We start from the raw sequence: 23002 nt of genomic DNA, 5'->3' as shown, positions 1-23002 counted from the left end.
TTCATGGACATTTTGGAAGACGAAAGCCAAAGGAAAGTTGAGTTGAGACATGTTTCTGTTGGATTTACTTGATTGTACAGATGAGTTGTTGCTGTTTTTCTGCCATTCACTTTCATCTCTAATTTTGTATTTCTATTGTATAAATTTCAACATGAACAGCTTAGAGTTTCAGCATTTTTTTCTAATTGGCTTACTAAAAATATCAGTCTATCTGAGAAATTGTTGCTAATCAAGAAGGAAGAGAGGTTTGTTATTTCCTCTGTTTCTCTTACTGAAATAGATGGTCATGGAAGGACTCATGACCACAGTCCTCGCCATCACTGCCAGCCAGAAGACTGTAGATGGCCCCTCTGGGAAACTGTGGCATGACGGCTGTGGGCTCACCAGAACATCATCCCTGCATCTACTGGCGCTACCAAAGGTGTAGGCAAGGTCATCCCTGAGCTGAACGGGAAGCTCACTGGCATGGCCTTCCATGTCCCCACTGCCAATGTGTCGGCCGTGGACCTGACTTGCCATCTGGAAAAACCTGCCAAATATGATGACATCAAGTAGGTGATGAAGCAGGCATCAGAGGGCTCCCTCAAGGGCATCCTGGGCTACACTGAGCACCGAGTCATCTCTCCCGACTTTAACAGCGACACTCACTCTTCTACCTTCGGTTCTAGGGCTGGCATTGCCCTCAATGACCACTTTGTCAAGCTTATTTCCTGATATGACAATGAATTTGGCTACAGCAACAGGGTGGTGAACCTCATGACCCACATGGCCTCCAAGAAGTAAGACCCCCAGACCACCAACCCCAACGAGAGTGCAAAGGGAAGAGAGAGGCTTTCAGCTGCTGGGGAGTTCCCTGCTGCACTCAGTCCCCCACCACACTGAGAATCTCCCTTCCTCACAATTTCCATGCAGACCCCCTGAAGAGGGAGGGGCCTAGGGAGCCCCACCTTGTCAGTTACCATCAATAAAGTCCCCTGTGCTCACCTAAAAAACAAAAGAAAATTATAGCCAATTTCATTTAAAATAAAAATTAAAAATAACACACTGTCATAAATTAATGTAAGACTACTAAAATCACATTTCATTATACATTGGGGTTATTTTTAAAGTGTGAAGCTTGTTTAGTGATTAAATATCTTAAATTAGTTTATTATGTGAAAATATTTTTATTGATAACCATAATTATCTAATAATATAAAAATTCTAAAATTTTCAACAATTTCTAAGTATAATTTTTTAGACTAGAAAGAATGAATAGCTTCTTAAAATGCTGTTTTAAATTATCTATTAGAATTCAATGGACAACATTTGTCATAATAATAACCTAGAAGGACTCATGTTAATTTTAGAAACACAAATTGCTAATGGTGAGAATACATTCTGAGCAATGCATCATTAGGCAATTTTGTCACTCTGAGAAAGTCACAGAGTGTACTTACACAAACCTACATTGTATAGCCTAGGCTAGATGGTACAGACTACAGCTTCTAGGGTAAAAACCTGTACAGCATGTCACTGTGCTCAATTATGTAGGCAATTATAACACAATGGTCAGTTTTTGTGTGCCTAAACATGGAAAAGAGACACTCAAAATATAGTATAAAAGATAAAAAATGGTACACCTGTACAGGGCATTCACCATGAATAGAGTTTGCAGGACTGGAAGTTGCTCGGGGTGAGTCAGTGAGTGGCGAATGAATGTGGAAGCCTGTACACTACTATAGAATTTATCACTGTACAATTAGGATACACCAAATATATAAAAAATATTTTTCTTTTTTCAATAGTAAATTAATCTTAGTTTACTATAACTACTTTATAAACTTTTTTAACTTTTTGACTCTATTGTAATAACACTTAGATTAAAACACAAACTCATTTCACAGATGTACAAAAATATTTTCTGTCTTAATATGCTTATTCTATAAGATTTTTTCTTCTTTTTTTACTTTAACCTTTTAATTAAAAACTAAGACACTAATACACACATTAGCCTAGGTCTGCACAGGGTCAGGATCATCAATATCACTGTTATCCACCTCCACATCTTGTCCCACTACAAGGTCATCAGGGGCAATAACACACATGGAGCTGTCATCTATGATAACAATTCCTTCTTCTGGAACACCTCCTGAAGAACCTGCCCGAGCCTATTCTACCATTAATTTTCTTTTAAGATAAGTTTTAAAAGTATGCTCTAAAATCATGATTAAAAGTATAGTGTACTAAATACATAAGCCAGTTACAGTCTTTTATTATCATTATCAATTACTATGTGCTGCACATAAATTGTATGTGTTGTACTTTTATACCACTGGCAATGGAGTGGGTTTGTTTACACCAGCATCACCACAAACATGTGAGTAACATGTTGCACTATGATGTTATGATGGCTATAATGCCATGATGCCACTAAGTGATAGAAATTTTTCAGCTCCATTATAATCTTACGGTATCACCACTGTATTTGTGGTCTACTGGTGACCAAAATGTTGTTATACAGCACATGACTGTATACTAACTGTGGTGTCATTTAATATACTGTGTGTTCTGGAAAGGACAATACTTCAGAAGATAATACAAATTGCAATGTGTAATTGAAAAAATAGTGTCAAGATCATAGTTTCTTGTATTTGATATGATTGAAGACTACATAAACATTGTAATAACTCAGAATTTATAAATATTAACATTTACTAAGAAGGCTGATTAAAATAACATAAGAATATAAGAATCCTTATTGGAATACTTAGAATACTTAGTTTGTAATATAAACTGCTGTGTACATTCTCAATCCTGTATTAAAAGACATTAAAATAATTAGAAATAAAATTTGCCAGATATTTGTGGTATAAAAAGATATCTAAAAATCTAACTGAAACACATAAAAGACATTTGGCTCATTGAAGAGATCTACTATGTTACTTGATAGTGCAAACTATGTATATTGTTCCTCTATTAAGCTATAAATGGATATCAATTTTAATTAAAATTCAATTTTGGTGAGTTTAAGAGGCATGCATTAATATTTAAATTTCCCATGGGAAAGTAAATGTTCTAAAATAACCATCAGCATTTTAAAAAGAAAAAAAGGTTGGCACTGGCTATAAATATTTAATAAGTAAAGTCAAAAGAACTGTCAGATTAATCTATAAGCAGAACTGTCATTTATAAAAGAACTGTCAGATCTATAAGCAGAAAAATTTGGTGAATTTTATGTGGGAAAGCTTACATCCATCTTTTTTCAAATATATATATATATATATATATATATATATATATATTTAAGAGTGTAGGTGCTAAGTAAAAATTTGCCGAATGAATGAATGAACAAAGTCAGGTTTTAAGACTGCAGTAGCCCCGGCTGACACCTTGATGGCAGCCTTGTGAGATGCTCACAGCTTGAGGACCTAGCTAACCTATGCCTGAACTCCTTGCCCACAGAAACTGAGAGACAATGTTGGTGGCTTTAAGTTGCAATGTTTTGGTGTATTTTTTATACATAAATAGATAAATATACTCATGGAAAGATCCAAGAATTAAAACAAGTTGAAGAAAATATATGAGAACATTTGTCTTACCTTTCCCAATGGAAGGACTTCTAAACATAATGATAACTAAAGAAAATACAAAGACTGAAGATTTTGTGGCATAAACATACCCAATATACAGTTTGTAAAAATATACAAATATATAACAACCATTTGGGAAATGGCTTATGATAAATACAACAGGAAGATGTTCAATATTCTCACTAGGTGGGCACAAAAGTAATTGCAGCTTTTGCCATTACTTTTGTTACCTTTATTAAGAGCTTTTTCAATTAATAAGAAATAATTAAACATCACATTTTAAAAAAGGGAAAAATGAATAAAAAATCAATTTAAAGGTTATGAAAAAAATCAAGATAAGGTTTAACCCTTACTAGTCATTAACAAGCCATACATTTAAAAAAATATCTACAGAGACAACAGAAAAACACCGATCGGATCGCTTTTCTCATTGCTGAAAGACTTGTTCTCTGCTTGCTTTGGCATTGAAATTTCTCCCCATACACATACAGTTTCAGCAGGGTTATGGCAATTTTGTCTTCTTCATTTTGTCTTCATTTTCAATTTTGTCTTCTTTATTTTGATTGTACAGTGGGCCCACAGACTTGCCTTTGTGTATTTTCTTATCATATTTACCTGTTTTCTTGTCCATAGTTTCTATTTTAACTATACAATCGAAAGGTTATCTTTTCATTGATCTTTTGAAGCTGAAATAATAGTTCTCTTTTCAAATAACAATTTCTTATGTTTTCTCAGTTTCTGATTGTGTTTGTCTTTGACAGAACAACCTGGTTGTCAACAGCTTGTATGAACTAAGAAATTTTTTTTCTATAATGAAATCTGCATGCATTTTAAATCTGCACAACATTCTTCTTACTAATATCTCTATTAAAGTGATTATTTATTTCCCATTTCCACTGTTCTTCAATCCTTTCTACTTTTCGATCCTTAAAGCATCCTCTTGGTTTTATTTTTTATTCATTTTCTCCCCAAATCAGTCCCCAAAGAAATAAATATCTCTTATATTACAGAGGTAAATATTGATCTTTTTATTTTTATTAATTTTTTGTGTGTATGTTGTATAAGCAAATGTGTATCATTCTTTGGGATTATAACTTTCTCAAATACCCTCAGTCTCTCAGCTGTGAGTAAAAAACATAAAAAAGAGTTGAAAAAATCCTTGACCTTCATGGCAAGCTTTTGAACTCTCGCGATTTTGTGCTTTGCATCATTCATAATTATATTTCCTTCCTCCTCCAAGAGTTGTTCAAAATCAAGAAAAATAAACACATGTACATATTTAGATATAAATATGAGATTTACAATAATAAATGCATAATGCATATGATTAAAAACACAATACATATGAAGTTCGAGATCCCTCCTTTCACGGTAAAGAGCTTCTTTTAAAAATCACTGCTAATATTTCTTCAATAAATGAGACTATCTTGAGATACAAAACATGTTTTTAGCAGGACACCAAAAGAACAAATAATGAAGGCTGACAAATCAAAATATATTTATGAGGAAATCTGCCAAAAGAATAAATATCATAAAAATAAAGTCAAAAGACACAATGCAGGATGACTGTGACAGACTACCAGTCCTCCTGAGAAACGAAGGACACTGGATAAATTAGAAAAAGACATCGCTTTGGAGAGCTACCAAGGGAACTGGGATTTGAGGTCAGAGCCCACAGATAATAGCCACACACTAAGGTAAGTCTTATGCCTGGGAACTGGGATTTGAAAAGGTCATATGGCCGGAATTGGTGCGTTCTTGGTCTCACTGACTTCAAGAACGAAGCGGCGGACCCTCGCGGTTAGTGTTATAGTTCTTAAAGGCGGCGTGTCCGGAGTTTGTTCCTTCTGATGTTTGGATGTGTTCGGAGTTTCTTCCTTCTGGTGGGTTCGTGACCTCGCGAACCCAGCTGGCTTCACTCAGTGGATCCGGCGCCGGGGCCGCAGGTGGAGCTGCCTGCCAGTCCCGCGCGTGCGCCCACACTCTTCAGCCCTTGGGTGATCGATGGGATTGGGCGCCTTGGAGCAGAGGGCGGCGCTCGTCGGGGAGGCTCCGGAGGCACAGGAGCCCACGGAGTCGGGGGAGGCTGAGGCATGGCGGGCTGCAAGTCCCGAGCCCTGCCCTGCGGGGAGGCAGCTAAGGCCTGGCGAGAAATTGAGCACAGCAGCTGCTGGCCCAGGTGCTAAGCCCCTCACTGCCCGGGGCCTGCGCGGCCGGTTGGCCGCTCCGAGTGCGGGGCCTGCTGAGCCCACGCCCACCTGGAGCTCACGCTGGCCCGCAAGCGCCGCGCGCAGCCCCGGTTCCCGTCCGCGCCTCTCTTTCCACACATTCCGGCAAGCTGAGGGAGGCGGCTCGGGCCTTGGCCAGCCCAGAAAGTGCCTCCCACAGTGCAGCGGTGGGCTGAAGGGCTTCTCAAGTGCCGCCAAAGTGGGAGCCCAGGCAGAGGAGGCGCCGAGAGCGAGCGAAGGCTGTGAGGACTGCCAGCATGCTGTCACCTCTCAGTCAGAGCCCACAGATAATAGCAACACACTAAGGTAAGTCTTATGTGTGCCCCTTTCTCCTAAAAGCATTTTCTAGCAATATGTGGTAGGAAGCTGTTGGCAGGGAGAACTTGAGCAGAGCTTTAAGCAGTCTTCTAGGACCACAAAACACACACACACACACACACATACACACACACACATACACACACACACACACACACACAAATGGAGTGCAGGCACACTCAGGTGGAACTGCCCCAGTAGACATTGCAGGTTTTTAGTTGGGATGCCTGAAAAACTAAATCCAGGAATAAGAATGAACTGAAAATACATAAGGACTAATAAAAACTGACCCTTAGCCTTGAATACACTTAATCCATGGTGATTGATTACAATACCGTCAGTCAGAAGCAAAAGAAAATACTCTCTAAAGGAAGAAGCATACTCTAAAACCTCTAAAATTTTTCATACACAATGTATGGAATTAAATCAAAAATTGGAACATGAATGAAAGAAAAAATTGGAATAAAAATTTTTTTAAATGACAGTAGAAACAAACTCAGAGGTGATAGCTATGAAGATTATCATTCACCAACTTTAAAAGAAATATGATTTATATATTAGGAAGAATATATCAATATAAAAGATTTGACTATAGATTTGGAATCTATAAAATTATATAGTTAATATAATTAATTACAAATTCTAGAAATGAGAAAAATAACTGATTTAAAGCATGCAATAAATGGATTCAAGAATAGACTAGGTACACCTAAAAAAATGATGCATGATCTGAAAAATAGATTAGTAGAAGATATTCAGGATAAATCACAGAAATAATCAACATGCGAAATACAGAATGAATTAGAATTATACAAATAGACACAGAGAGGGAGGATTGAAAGAACAGAATACAGGCGATTTTTTGAAGACATATAATAAAGATTTTTCCATAATGAATGAAAGACATCAAATTACAGATTTCAAAGCAGTAAAGCTCAAGAAGACTAAATACAAAGATTATCAAACCTGGGCATATCATAATAAAAATATTAAAAGTCAAAAATAAAGAGAAAAATCATAACCAGCCAGAAGAAAAAAGACACATATTCTCCAAAGGACCCACTAAAACATTTACAATGTTTTCTTCAACAGAAATGTAAGAAACCAGAGATTAATGAAACAGAATGTGTAAAGTTCTACAACCAACTAATATGGAAATAATAAGTTCCCTGACCAAAATAAAAAATGAGAAAACTCATCTCTAAAAGATAAACTGTATAAAAAAATACTAAAATAGTTCTATGGGAAGAAGAAATTTGATCTTACATACAAGAATGGGAAGTTTCAGAGGATTGAAGAACAATGGAAATGAGAAACGTATCATCATTCTATCATCATTCTAATAGTAAGAGGAATGTTGTGTATGTTTGAAATGCATGCAGATTTCGTTGTAGATATCAGTAGAAAGAAATCTTGGATTTCACAATAAATGACAAAGACTTCTATCAAGAATATATAAAAATTCGTTTAAATGTAAATATAAATACCAAAGATTACAAAATGATAATTCATTAAAAAATATAAGATCAAAAAGAAAACACATCTATATATTTTATGGCAATATGACATGTATATGATAGCCATAGGATGCTGTCATACATATGTCATGTTGTCATAAAATATATGGATAAGAACTTGAAGTAAAGCAAAATCTCATGCTCTGATGGTGGGAATGGAAGTGGATACTACAATGTTTAAATAACGATTTGATGATTTCTTAAATGTTTACATATGAGAAAAGAAAACATACCATAATGTATACTGCAACACTTTGAAATATCAAAAATACATATACAAAACAATGTCTCTCTACATGAGAATGGATAAATTACGATATATTTATATAATGAAATATTGGAAAGTAGATAAAATGAGAGAGAACTACAAATAAAACAATGGATACATCTTCAAAATATATTTTTAAGCCCAAAAATTATTGCCAGAGGGTATTTAGAGCATAACATAATTTACATAAAAATTGAAAACATACACAATACTCATATATTATAAATACATAAATATATATGTAAGGATTTAAGAGTGTGTCAGACCAGTTTTAATTCTAGAGGGAACAGAGGAAATTGCAATAAGATAAAGATATACCTTCAGGAACTTAACTGTAATTATAATGTTCTGTGTCTTAAAATAAAAAATCTTAAGGAAATATAATTTTCCTGAAATGTAGGGCAACTGATGAGTATAGAAGGCATTCTTTTATTTTGTATTCTTGTTTCTTATATTTTTATAGTAATTTTATAATAAAATACTTTTTTAAAAAGTCTGTTATGATATGAGTAGAACCTGAAAGCAGAAAGCTAGAGGGTAAGATAATGGTCCAAGTACAAGATGGTTATGTCTTGGACTTAACCATATGGCTTGGACAGTAGTCACCAAGTGACAAGTGGTAGAATTAAGGATAGTTTTTTAAATTATGGCTAACAGAATTTTCCAAGGATAAGAACTGAGAAATCATAAACAACTCCTATGTTTTTGGCTTCAGCAATATATTTCATGCAGTAATGTTGAACAAGAAATAGATTCGAGAAGGAATTAAACTGGGAGTTTAAAAGGAGTAATGTCTTTAATATTCAAATTTATGGCATCTATCAGGTGTTCAACAATATATCAAGTAGGCAACTGAATGTATAAGTTAGAGTCAAGAGTGAGGTCAGGTCTGGGAATATAAATTGGGGAGTTAGCATGAAAATGATACTTAAGGCCAGGCGTGGTGGCTCGCGGCTGTAATCCCAGCACTTTGGGAGGCCTAGGCGGGTGGATCACGAGGTCAAGAGTTGAAGACCAGCCTGGCCAGGATGGTGAAACCCCGTCTCTACTAAAAATACAAAAATTAGCCGTGCGTGGTGGCAGGCGCCTGTAATCCCAGCTACTCGGGAGGCTGAGGCAGAGAATTGCTTGAACCTGGGAGGTGGAGGGCAGTGAGCCGAGATCACACCATTGCACTCTAGCCTGGGCGACAGAGCCAGACTCCATCCCAAAAAAGAAAAAAAAAATGATACTTAAAGCAGTGATACTACTTATGGACAGAGTGAAGATGGAGTAAAGAGGGGAGTGTTAAAGACTGTTTCTTGGAACCCTACATAATTAATAGTGCCTGAAAAAAGAGAAGGCAACTAAGTATGTAAGAAAGAATAACCACTGCATCAAGAAACAGGCTCAGGGCTGGGCTTGATGGCTTACACCTGTAATCCCAGCACTTTGAGAGGCCAAGGTGGGCAGGTCACTTGCGGTCAGGAGATAGAGAACAGCCTGGCCAACACGGTGAAAAATACAAAAATTAGCTGGGCCTGGTGGCACACACCTGTAGTCCCAGCTACTCGGGAGGCTGAGGCAGGAGGATCGCTTGAACCCATGAGGCAGAGGTTGCAGTGAGCTGAGACTGCACCACTGCACGCCAGCCTGGGCGACAGAGTGAGACTGTCTAAAAAAAAAAAAAAAAAAAAAAAAGGCTTGGAAAGTGTGGATCCAAATATTTAAAAAGGCTTTCATAAACAGATAATATAAATGCTAAAGATAACTGTTTAAAGTGAGGGCCGTGGATTGAATTAAAGAAGTAAGATGGATGAGAATTCTGTTTAAGTTTGGGGCTGTTATAGTAGCTGTATATTCTAATGGAAATTACCCAATAAGAATATATTGATGATGGAGAATGGGAATGGGACATAATCTTGAGCAAAAGGTATGTACATAGGGAGCATGAGTGAATCAAGTGCACAGTGCAGTAGTTGTCCTTGGCATAGCCATGCACTGCAACAGAAAGGAAGACTGTGTGGGTACATATGCAGACAGTTGTTAAATTTGCAAGTGGAAGGATGATTCAGTTCTCATCTGATTTCTTCTATTTTCTTGGTGAAATAAGAAGTGTTATGTACTAAATTGTGTACCCCACCCAAAACTTATATGATGAAGCCCTAACCTCCAATGTGACTCTATTTGGAGACAGAGTATATAAGGATGTAATCAAGGTTAAATGAAATTATAAGAGTGGGACCTTGATCTAATAGAATTTCTATCATTATAAGAAGAGACATCAGAAAGCTCTCCATCCCTCAGATCCCACCCACACACAAAAATTATGTGAGCACCAGGCAAAACGACAGCTGCCTCCAACGCAAGAGAAGAGGCTTCCAAATGAAAGCTACCTTTGGCCAAGCAAAATAATACAAGAAGCAAGATTATCATCTGAAAGTAGAAAAGGAAAGGGATGATGAAAGTTTGAAAGAGAACTGAGATAGTGATCTCAGAGAGTGGGATAGTGAATTAGGGAAAGAAATTTACCTCTGGGCCATACTGAGGACTCCATAAATATTGATGGAGTGACTGAACTAGAGGAAATGAAAGAAAATAATTCAGAGAAGCACTTGAGAGTAGAATGAGTGTGGGGTTTGAGGGCACATTAGAAGTGGCAGGGTGATACAGATTTGATGTTCAGAGGTATGTGGGACTAAATGAGTGGTGACTGGCGACTTGTAAATCCTAGAATTCTGCTCAATATGGAGGAAACGAGCCTGCAAGTTATATGAGGATAAGTACTAATGGTCACTTAATGGGAGATGGGCAATATTTTGAAATATAATTATTCAACTTCTCTTATATATTTATATCCCTTTCGGTATTAAATGCTGGTAGAGGGATCTCTCCACTCTTCATTAAGTAATTAAGTAATATTACCCTTTTTTGCTTGAATGATGGGAAATGCAAACTAATTTGCATGTCCCAGTGAAATAGTTTCTCACAGGCTAATTCCTAGTTATTGGTTTTGAGTATAATAATTTTTAATCAGCCTCATTCCTTGTTCTTATTCTTTTGGGCCTTATTTCAATGGACTACTTGCCCGATGCTATTTATTTTAAGCTTCCTCTGTTACTTTTTGATGCAGTCAGAGAAAAAATGTTAGTCATTTATTTTAGCTCTTACATTATTTAGAGCTCACCTTTCTTACTTTAATAGCTTTACATCTTCTCTTGCCTTATTTGAAAAATGTCAATTACAGAAAAATCTACTTATCTAACTCTGGCTCAGGTTTACCTCCCCAAGTTCAATTCTTCCGAGTTGAGCCCCATCTATTAAAATCAGAACTCATTTCCTCTTTTTTAGGTTCTTCAATGAATCAAGCCTTCCTTGGGCATTTCTACATGCTCTTTTATTTTCAACATTCTCTTCACTCTTTCCTCTTGAATTTAACTATCAAAGGTTTCCCTTTAGAGGTCAATTATTTCTTGACCTCTTGACTTCTCTGTGTTCTTATTTTCTTATCAGATCAGATTGAGGGCTTGCTGTGCTTCTGCAAATCCTCCCCTATCACAGCCCTTATGATGCTATATTTTAATTATTTGTTTATATAATTTACTCCTTACTATATCATCACGTCCATGAAAGTAAACAATTTGTACCTTTTGCTTATCAGTACATCCTCCAGACTATAAATGCTTAATTCACATTTCTTGAATAAATGTATATATGCTTCTTCTGACCGAATACATTAGAAATATTCTAATTAACAGTCTTAAAATGTCTACTTTTTATATTATAACTTGAATATGAGTCCTAGTCAGTAGCCATACATTCCATCCAAAATAGCAGTGATGGTTATGAAATTATTCATTGAAAACTTTATTTCCTGTGTTATACAGATAATTTCCTAACTTTCTGCTACATTTTAATTGCCTGAATTTGAAGGCCAGCAATATAAGGGAAATTTTATTGGTCAGATTACTGCTGGATTTATTCAATTTTGTTTTACTTAACTGTGCTATAAAGAGTTTCAATTAGCACACTGGCAGCGATAAAATCCTTTGTCAATACATTATAGCAATATTCTAAGCATGAATAAACTTTATTAGGGACACAAATCATTAGTAATGAAGTGGTCCTTTGACAGATTAAAAAAAAAAAAAACCTTAACACAGCAAAATGAGCTTATATGCATTTTGCTTATCAAGTGGAGACTGGGAATGAGTTGCACTGACAGGCAGGCTGCAGACTATCAAAGTCAGTAGTTGCCCCAAACTTTTCTGAATATAAAAGCTTGAGTTACCTGATTCTTCTTCCCTAGTTTATAAAAAATTCAATACATTTTTTTCAGAAGTAATAAAATTATAGGAAGTTAAATTATGCATTTTTAGTTGATTATCTTATTAGATGTTAAGGCTAAAACTCAGTGGATGAAGTGATTTTCCCGAGGTCTTATACCTTATAAATGACACAAATGCACCTAGTATCCAAATGTTCTGACTCATAGTGATTTATATCTAGATCGAAGTCCCTGTTTGGATTATTGGTTCCAGAATGTATGTGTCACACTTCCACGTAGAAATTTACAAATTTGTCTTCCTCCTTCTTGTCTAATTTATATTTTCCTGAAGAAATACCTGTACTCAGACCCCTGTTTCTAATATATATAGGATATTAAACTCAATTGAAAACATGTAGGCATAGATACCGGATTACAGGTTATGCTTCATCATAACAGAATTGACCCTTGGATTAGTACATTCTCATGCTGCTAATAAAGACATACCTGATACTGGGTAATTTACAAAGAAAAGAGGTTTAATTGACTCACAGTTCAGCATGGCTGGGGAGGCATCAGGAAACTTACAATCGTGGAGAAAGGGGAAGCAAACACATCCTTCTTCAGATGGCGGCAGCAAGGAGAAGTGCAGAGCAAAGTGGGGCAAAAGCCCCTTAGAAAACCATCAGTTGTCCTGAGAACACACTATCCTGAGAATAGTGTGGAGATGACCACTCCCGTAATTCAATTACCTCCCACAAGATCCCTCCCACGACACATGGGGATTATGGGAACTACAATTCAAACAGGTTTGGGTAGGGACAGAGCCAAACCATACCATTAAATCTTCATAATATGGGGACTATTCTCCTGCAGGGATAAGAATTATTGTATATTAATCTCATTTAGAATATAAAATATTTGTAACTATTTATTTCAGAGTTAATAGAAACCTCAAGTTATGTATTTTTAAGGAGACAATATTGTTTATTTTACTAAACATACATAGAGGAATTGAAACAAATGGATAGAAAAGTACAAAGTGGAGGTCCTGACCCAGCAGCTATCATGACCAGAAAATTAACTGAGTACTCTTTTTTTTTAAACGGGCTATTGTACTTGAAAATACTCTATTAAATAAGTTGGACATTTCACTTACAAACTTATTTAAAAGTTAATTTGCTTAGCAATTTCTATAATTTAAAAATAGTTTAAAGGCAAGTTTTAACAGAGCCCACTTGCAAATCTTTACGAAATCTTATTTTAAATTAATGAGATTTTACTGTAATAAGAAAGAATTTAAAGTCCTTATTTTTATTGTTGTTTACGTAGCTTAATCTTGTATTCATTTTCCACTTACCTACGAATCAACTTTATGTTACAGTTTTTCCACTCTTGTAAACAGCAGATTCATGTTAGAGATTTTCTCTCTAAAATCCAGAATGTTAAATATAAATGATGATCTACTCATTTCTGACTTTACTAGCTATTCTCATTAACAATAAGTTGTTTAAAGGAATGAGAGATATAACCACAAGGAGATACAAAATTCTTGTGTGGATGGCTAGTTTGATTTTGCTATACCAGTACCTTAGTCCTCCTAAGTTTTTTTTTTTTTTTTTTTTTTTTTTTTTTTTTTTTGAGACGGAGTCTCGCTCTGTCGCCCACGCTGGAGTGCAGTGGCGCAATCTCGGCTCACTGCAAGCTCCGCCTCCCGGGTTCACGCCATTCTCCTGCCTCAGCCTCTCCGAGTAGCTGGGACTACAGGCGCCCGCCACCACGCCCGGCTAATTTTTTGTATTTTTAGTAGAGACGGGGTTTCACCGTGGTCTCGATCTCCTGACCTCGTGATCTGCCCGCCTCGGCCTCCCAAAGTGCTGGGATTACAAGCGTGAGCCACCGCGCCCGGCCTCCTAAGTATTTTGCATTAAATGCCATTTAAATGAATTTTCTTTTGAGATCTGAGAATGACTTTTTAAACTAAGAGAATTATAGATATTTTTCCTTGAGTCATACAAATGAGAATACAGCATTGTGATTTGAATGTAATCTGTGCATTAACATTGCAAAGGTTCAAATCACAGTTCAGCTGTTAGTTGTGAGATTTCCACCTATTTACTGCATCACCGTTACACTTCTCCAGGTGTGAATAATGATGCTATTAGAATCTCTAAAGATTAAATGAGATAATCAAATAAAGCAGTTAGGACAGTGACTGACACACAGTATGCACTGAACACCTAACTATTAAAGTTTATCAACTCTTACTTATGATTTGAAAATTAATGACTGAGACAATATTGTCCTTTAAAAATTAATTATGGTACAAAAATGAATCAAATGAAAAAAAGCCTCAAAATGTAAGTAAGGTAGCTTTGAATAAAGATGATAGATATTTGTAATGTATTTCACCCCTTGAGCATCATTGAATACAACAAAATAAACATATAATGAAAACAATCAAACTCCATAGTCAAAGCAGAAGAAAGTAAATTATCAAAATCTAAAGCACCAGTCAAGAAGAATATATATCTAATAGGGAAACTGGAATAAAACAAGAAGTCGAACTCAGAGCTTGGAGCTCCTCAAAATCAAAAGAGATATGGACTGAAAAAAAAAAAAAAAAAGAGCTTTCATCATTGAAATGTCCCTATTATGGCAAGACACTCCCTAATTGGGAAATGCCCCCTGCATCCTCCCCACTGTACCCAGAAAAGAGCAACAGATCACCACTGCACCGTGCAAAGCAGCAAGTGAGGTTTTCGAAAACCTGCTCACCAGCTCTTTTTGATTACTACCGTAAGGTTTATAAACTGCAGATATGGAAGAATGAAAAAGGGAGAGAAAAATGAGCACATCATGGAGATCCTGAAATTAAAAGGGGTTGACGGAAGGTATATGATAACTTCATGCTGAGAGAGTACACAAGACTGATAGTTGAATGGAAGAGTAGAACATTCCTCTTTCCCGTGTCTCCTTCTCCACACAATTCTGCAACAATATTTGAATAAACAGCTAGCTCACACTCAACAGTATTACTAGAAAGGAAGGTGTTTGGTGAGAAGGTATACATAGGAATAGAGGAAGAGGAAAATACAGGAAGCAAAATGCAAATGCATACCTGATGCAAAATGAGAAAGCACTCTAAAAAGAAAGATATTCTTGAGAGTCACAAGTAAATATACAAATAATGTTTCCAATGATAAGGAAGCTTTGCAGCTTGGAATTTATCCTTATTTCACCTGCATTCTTAAATGGTAGCTTAGCTGTGTATAAAATTATACAATGAAAATATTTAAATTTCACACTTGGATGGTAATAATTTATTTTACATCTGATCTCTAAGTATTACCAATGAAAAGTCTGCTGAAAGTCTTGCCATCAGTAACTCTTTTATACCATAAAGTAAAATTTATATATTTTAAGATTTTCCTTTGTCTTTCCTGTTCTCTGGTTTCAACACCTAGTTTCTCAGTGAATATAATTAATATCTCCCAAGTAAATGCTCCTAGTTTCTTTTGGTCTCTTTTTCAGTTTCTGTTTTTGAAAACTGTATTGCCTCATTTATTTTTCCATTTTCCTTTTCTAAAAATAGTATTAAATAAATCTTGAAATTTTCCTAATCTTCTGTATCTCTTGCCTTCTCTTTGATATTTTCTGCCTCTCTTTTGAGCTATTTCTTTAGATTATCTTCCAATTCACTAATTTTATTTACAACAATATTAATCTGGCTACTTACCATATCTGTTCCACACGCCATGGCTATACTACTTGTTTATAGATGGTACATTACTGCATTTTTCTCATACTTCTTTTTGTTTGTCTTATAACTTCAATATCTCTTTATTAGTTCTGAAAGTTTCAGTTCCATATACTTATTTTTAAATCTCTTAAGATTATTTTATTCTCTAGTACTGGGGGCTTAAATACTCTCAAATGTTGCATCTGTTGGTTCTTTCTCCCTGTGTATTTTGCAATTTCCTATTGTGAATTTATTCTCTGGGATATCATGTTCTATGAAATTAGGTGACCTCGGTTTTGGAGTCTTTTCTAAAGATCAATTTTGCCTTGTCTAAATGTGACCTTACAATTTTTCCCCTATTATCGCATAGTTTTTATTGTAAATACTCAGCTCAGGCCTCTGTATAAACAGCATACAGTTGTGTAGATCATACATTGAAAAAGAGCACCCAACTGAGGGGATACTGGTGCCAGAAATTCAGTCTTGTGCATTAATCAAGCCATGTATTCTGGTGTGAAAAGGCAATCATCCAGAAAAAGACACTTTTTTTCACAATTCATGCAAGGAACTATTATGGGCTGGAATCAGTCCTGCTCATCTACCCATGACCCAAGCAGATTTTTAGTTTACTTATCACTTTCTTGAGCTACTGGATGCTGTGTTTCCTAGCATATTGAACAAATAGCCCTTTGTGGCTGCCAGTTTTTCACAGAAATCTCAGTTTTAGCTCGTGGGTTTCACAGGCCAGATGATCATCATCCAATATTGCATGGACATGTCAACCTTAGCATCCAGTTTTAAGGCCTGAATGTAGACTTTGTACTTTGCTGAGCTGCTAATTATCAAATACCACTCACCATTCTGTCTCTGTTACCTCTGGCACTTAGGTATTTCACTTTCTTACGATTTTTTGTCTGCTTCTTTTATCCAAGAGACTTGTTTGTTTGGAAAGGAAAAATACCAGCCCACCAAATCTAGTAGAAACTTAGAACTTTCTTTTTTAATTCCTTACCATTTTCTTCATGGACATCAAAATCTCAATGTTACCCTCACTTCACTGGCTGCTTCTTTTAAATCTCTATTCTGAAAAATAATTTTTCTAATTCGGTTGACTCTTCTACCTTGGTTCTAATCCTTTGTTGTGGATTAATCTGTTGTTAATATGGTGCATTTTTTAATGTGGACAAATGGTAGGATTATTAAAATTATGTTAAAAATTCTATATCCTTAAAGATATGACAGTTCTTAGTGCTCATTTGTTTCCTGGAAAGAGGTTGTATCTCCAAGAGGGAAGGCATGGAGGAAGTTTGGTGATTATCCAATCCTTTTCTTTTGATCAATCGTATCTCCCTGGAGTCATAACTTCTATTCAAAGTGCATACCAGTAATGTTACTCTTTTCTTTACATTTTAGTATATATAGTATTGTAAAAGTAACATGTTCTCATTATAAAAAAATGGAAAAAATATAGAAATGTTTTTTAAAAATCAATTCCATAAAAATAAATAAATGTACAACCACAGTTTCCAGCCCTTGGTTACTAAATGTTACTAATATTTCTTGACTATCATTTCAATAATCTTTCTGTATTCATATTGAAATGAATAAAGAGATGTACAAAATTTTCTAGTTATTTTATTTAAATGATTTTAAAATGTTGTATTTAATTAAGTTTAATTTGTGTTTAAATTTCTAAGAAGAAAAAGAAACTGAAGGATAGATACCTAATAGTCAGCCAGGACCACCCTAAAAGGTATTCTTCCAACATAATTACACTTAATGCAGTGACTGTCAATATTTTCCATATAACCTTTGAAATTTCTTCATAGACAGATAGATAAACTGTATCTTAATAATACTAAGAAAAGAGGATTAGCTGTGATACTTTATTATCCAAAGACCTGTAACTACCTGAAACTTAAATCTCCAAAATGAAACTCTTGATCTCCTCTGCCAAACCTGTTCTTCCTACCACCTGCAAATCTCTGAAATGGTAAATTTATTCTGCAAAGTAGTCAGGCTAAAAATTTTTGTCATTTTTTGTCTCTTTACTTTTCCTTATACCCCAAATCCAATCCTGCCAGTTTTATTTTCTAAATATACCCACAACCCAAACACTTTTCATAGCAACTTAATTATAATCCTGGTCCAAATCACTATTATCATCCATGAGAAACTATTGAAATAGCATATTTTACTGCAATAGCATATGTTATTAGCATGGTCTATTTTGCCTACAGAGCTAGCTGTACTGGCTAATCTCATGGTCTGCTGGTAGAGCTGATGATATCTACCTTAAGTAAAAATTTCTAAGAGATTTCCTGGAAATATAGGAAGTAAGAAATACATCTACAAGAATGTAGATAATTAATTGTCAGTGTATGATGACTTAATAACTTTCTCTAATCAAATAGTATGGACCAAATGAATTCAGTGAATGATTCCAAAATAAAAAAAAGCAGACAACAGAATCAAGGGCTGGAGAGGAAAGGATGGACTACTCTGAAGATCTACAGACACCAAACAGTAAATCTTGTGAAAATGATTCCAGCAGAAATGACCCTAATAACGTAATGGACCACAATCCAGTGGTATTGAGTCCCTTCAGGAATAATCTGATGAAATGTGAAGCCAGAATACAAATGGCAGAGTAACATGGAGAGTGGCAGCAGCCTACGGAAAAGTGTAGTGGAGACTCAACAATTTAGAATGAGGAGATATAGGAAATTGAAGGAAATAACTAAAGCATACTAGAAGGGAAAAGCACAATTTAAAAAAAAAAGCTTTCTGAAGAACTTATGAGGATGGTAAAGGATATGAAAACATACTTTCCATCATGGAGACATGGTAAACCATATTCTTTCTATGCCTTCAACCATGTCCTTCACTGTGTGGACAGTGTGCAAGCAAACAGTGAGATTTTCCAGTTAAAACTCATTACGTCTAGCGCATACAACTATGTTCAGCTTGAGTTGCTAGACACTGTTGATTCAGAATGTCCTTCTAAAAACACAGATACTCTTGTGGCAATTTTTTATTGCTGTCTAGAAGGTTAGTCCTGAAATTGTGTGTGTGTGTGTGTGTGTGTGTGTGTGTGTGTGTGTACCTACATATATATCTTGGAGTCCTCTCACTTTGCTGAAATGTGTGCCTTTAATATATGAGAGTGTTCTATACACATAATACCCAGTCTCAGCTTTCTTTCTAGAGCAACTATACCTACAAAAGTATCTTCATAGCATGCGTATGCTCCAGTGAAATTCTTTTTTTCTTTCATAACCCATGGAGGTAAAGACACAGAAGAAGAGAAATAATACAGTAGTGCCACCTTATCTGTGGTTTGACTTTCTACAGTTTCAATTACCTACAGTCAACTGTGGTCAGAAAATATTAAATAGAAAATTCCAGACATAATTCGTAAGTTGTAAATGTATATACAATGTTCTGAGTAACCTGATGAAATGTTGGGCAGTCCCATCCTCTTCTGCCCAGAGTATCTGCTCTATAGGTGCTCCCTGATTGTTAGTCACTTAGGGTTATCACCTGTCCCAGTATTTCAGTGATTGTGTTCAAGAAACTCTTACTGTATTTCTTAATGGACCCAAAGCACGAGAGTAGTGGTGCTAACAATTAGATATACCAAAGAGAAGCCATAGAATGCTTCCTTTAAGTTGTTCAACTTAATAAGGAAAGAAAAAAAAAAAAAATATATATATATATATATATACTAAGCTGGCTAAGATCTACATTGTAAGAACCAACCTTCATCTGTGCAATTGTGAAGAAAAATATTAATGCATAGCATACACAGGGTTTGGTACTATCCTTGATTTCAGGCATCAACCAGGCATCTTGAAATGTAGTCCCCATGGTTAAGGGCAGGCTACTTATTACTTAATCTACATTATTCTCCTTTAGCCCTATATACACAGCTTTATCCTAACAGAATCTGAATCTTGCTATCTCACACTGGTTAATAAGATTCACTCTGGCTATGCAGCTCCTCAAATACTAGTGGATAAAGTAATTTTTACCACCACACACACTCCAAAGTGTGTTTTTCTTTAAAAGAGTGACAGTTTAGATAGTGGTGTCTTTGCTGGGTGACTGTCCTCAACATCTGGTTGGAATATCATTCTTAATGTATTTGCATACAGGATATAATTCCTTGTTGATACATACCAAAAAGCCTTGATGTTTGTAGGCCACCTTTGAACATTCATTCACTACATTTTGTATTCAAATGGAGACTACAAAGGGAGAGATTTTACTGGGGCACCAAGAAACTCTGAGGAAGATAAATATGTTCTTTATCTTGATTATTGTAATGTTTCCTAGATGCATACGTAACAATTTATCAAATGTTGCTTTTTAACAATATGTGGTTTATCATCCATCAACTATACCCCAATAAAGCTGTTAAAAAAGAATTATATTGAAAACTATTATAATAACTGGTGTTTTCTTTTAACTACACTCCAAGAGTTTATTTTCTTAATGTACTAGGATTCTGTGTAAAACACCAGAAAGAGCAGGAGAGCTAGAACTGGGAAATGTAAACTTAACTTCTGGTGGTAATTACATTTTAACTGGAGAACTGGAAAACAACAGACAGTAAATAGTGTTATGCATATATGAAAATTGTTGATGAATACCATGGTGGAGATTTAGTAAAGTACTATGGCTCTCCTAAGAATTTTGTATTTCTGCCAAAGGCTTTTATGAAAACTCTAGAGAAGATTTAGGTAAAGTAAATCTAGTGAGGGGAATAAATAAAATGGTGTCTCGTTATTCTTTTCAGTTGTGTGATTTTTACTGTCCACTTTCATTGAACCATGGGAAGCTGCTGCACATTGAACAGAGAAGGTTATGTTAATCTGCTAAAGACACAAAGAAATAAAAACAATATACACTTCTTTTTTTTTTCTCACCAAATCCTTTGTTTTTTAAAAAAAGAGTTGGTGTATTTTCTCATTCACTTATTTTCTGGGCAGTCTCCATCTCTAATCTGTAATTTAAGGCTAAAGGTTCTATTAAGTCTTACAATTTGAATCAAGTAATTTTTGTTTTTCATTTTTACTTGAGTGCATTAAAAACTATGACATTAAAAAATCCACTAGCAATAGTGAACAAAGATGTTATTGTAAATCTTTTATTGTTGGTATTTGTAGATATTGTGGAGCCAATTGTTTATTGTTGCCAAAAATATTTCAATGATGTGCAAAGAACTGGAGAAGGAAATACATGATAAAAAAAGTAAAAGCCTAAGACTAGAAGGCTAAAGGGTACTCAGGAAGTCATGAAAGATATAATCACCAGTATTTATTTTTACCAAAGATAAAACAAAGATTCCTAAATGACACTACCTAATAAAGAATATAAATTGCACACCTGAGGACTGTTTCCAGGTTCTGAAAATTATTAGCTTCTGAAATATATTTCTGAGGCAAAGATAGGTGGCATAGAATCTTATTTGTCTGAGCTATTTTCAATGTAGCATGCTCAGAAGTCTTGTGGAGAGAATATTTTTTTTTACCATTGTTTATGTGAAAGCTAGTCAAAATATGACCAAAAAAATTCATACTAATAGCTCATTTATGTGACATTTTATGTTTTTTATCTCATATAAGGATTTTATAGATAAGATTAAGAACAGGAGTTCCAGTGTATAACAAAATAAAAGCAAAATATGACAAAGCAACAATTAACATTACACTGTACAAGGAAAAGCTGAAAGTTTTTTTTTTTCTAAGAACTGTAACAAGACAAGGGTGCTCACTCTCACCACTCTTATTCAACATAGAACTGAAAGTCCTAGCCATAGCAATTAGGCAAAAGAAAGAAAGAGTATCCAAATTAAAAAGAAGAAAGTCGAATTATCTCTCTTTGCCAACATGACCTTAAATACAGAAAAACCTAGATTTCACCAAAAAAACTTTTAGAATGGATAGATGAATTCAGTAATGTTGCAGGATACAAAATCAACATACAAAAATTAGTAGCATTTTTGTATACCAGTAATGAACTAGGTGAAAAAGAATTCAAGAAAGCAATTTCATATATAATGGCTACCCAATAAATAAAATACCTAGGAGTAAATTTAACAAAATTTAACGAAAATGTCCATCAAGGAAACTATAAAACAATGATGAAAGAAACTGAAGGGGACACCCACAAAAATGAAAAGACATCTCATGTCATAAATTGGAAGAGGAAATATTGTTAAAATTACCACACTACTCAAAGTGATCTACAGATTCAATGCAACCCCTATCAAAATACCAATGGCATTCTTTACAGAAATAGAAAAAATACAATCCTAAAATTTGTACAAACCACAAAAGACACCAAATAGTCAAAGTAATCCTGAGGAAGAAAAACAAAGCTGAAGGCATCACATTATCTGTGTTCAAAATATTCTACAAAGCTATAGTAACCAAAACAGTGTAATAATTATAAAAATAGACACATAGGTCAATGGAACAAACCCCCAAATTAATCTATTTATAGCCAACTGATTTTTGACAAAGGTGCCAAGAACATTTATTGGTCTTTTCAATAAATAGTGCTGGAAAAACTGTATATCCATATGTAGAAGAATGAAACTAGACTCTTACCTCTCACCATATACAAAAATCAGCCCAAAATGGATTAAAGACTTAAATTAAAGACCTGAAACTATGAAATTACTAAAAGAAAACATAGAGAAAATACTTTGGGACACTGGTTTTGGCCAAGAATTTATGGCTAACATCTCAAAAGCCCAGGCAACATAAGTCAAAATAAACAAATTATATTATATCAAAATAAAAAAAAAACTTCTGCACGTCAAAGGAAAGAATCAATAGTGAAGAGACAACCTGCAGACTAGAATAAATATTTGTAAAGTGTTCATCAGACAAGGAATTAATACCCAGGATATAAAAGAAACTCAACAGTCAAAAAATAGTAATCCAATTAAAAAGGAGCAAATGATCTGAATAGAAAACTCTCAAAAGAAGACTTAGAAATGTCCAAGTCTGTGAAAAAAAAAATACCAAACACTAATGATCAGAGAAATGCAAGTCAAAACCAAAATGTGATATCATCTCATCCCAATTAGAATGGCTAC

The 23002-nt window shown here is 35.0% G+C and overlaps 1 pseudogene; it reads left to right on the top strand.

Annotated features, from left to right (window-relative positions):
* The first annotated feature begins 280 nt into the window (after nucleotides 1-280).
* Nucleotides 281-783, top strand: LOC129478369 (glyceraldehyde-3-phosphate dehydrogenase-like; annotated as a pseudogene).
* The last annotated feature ends 22219 nt before the right edge of the window (nucleotides 784-23002 follow it).

This window comes from Symphalangus syndactylus, chromosome 3 (genome assembly GCF_028878055.3).
Source record: "Symphalangus syndactylus isolate Jambi chromosome 3, NHGRI_mSymSyn1-v2.1_pri, whole genome shotgun sequence".
In the NCBI taxonomy this organism is placed as follows: domain Eukaryota; kingdom Metazoa; phylum Chordata; class Mammalia; order Primates; family Hylobatidae; genus Symphalangus; species Symphalangus syndactylus.
This window is presented reverse-complemented; position numbering and strand designations above follow the sequence as displayed.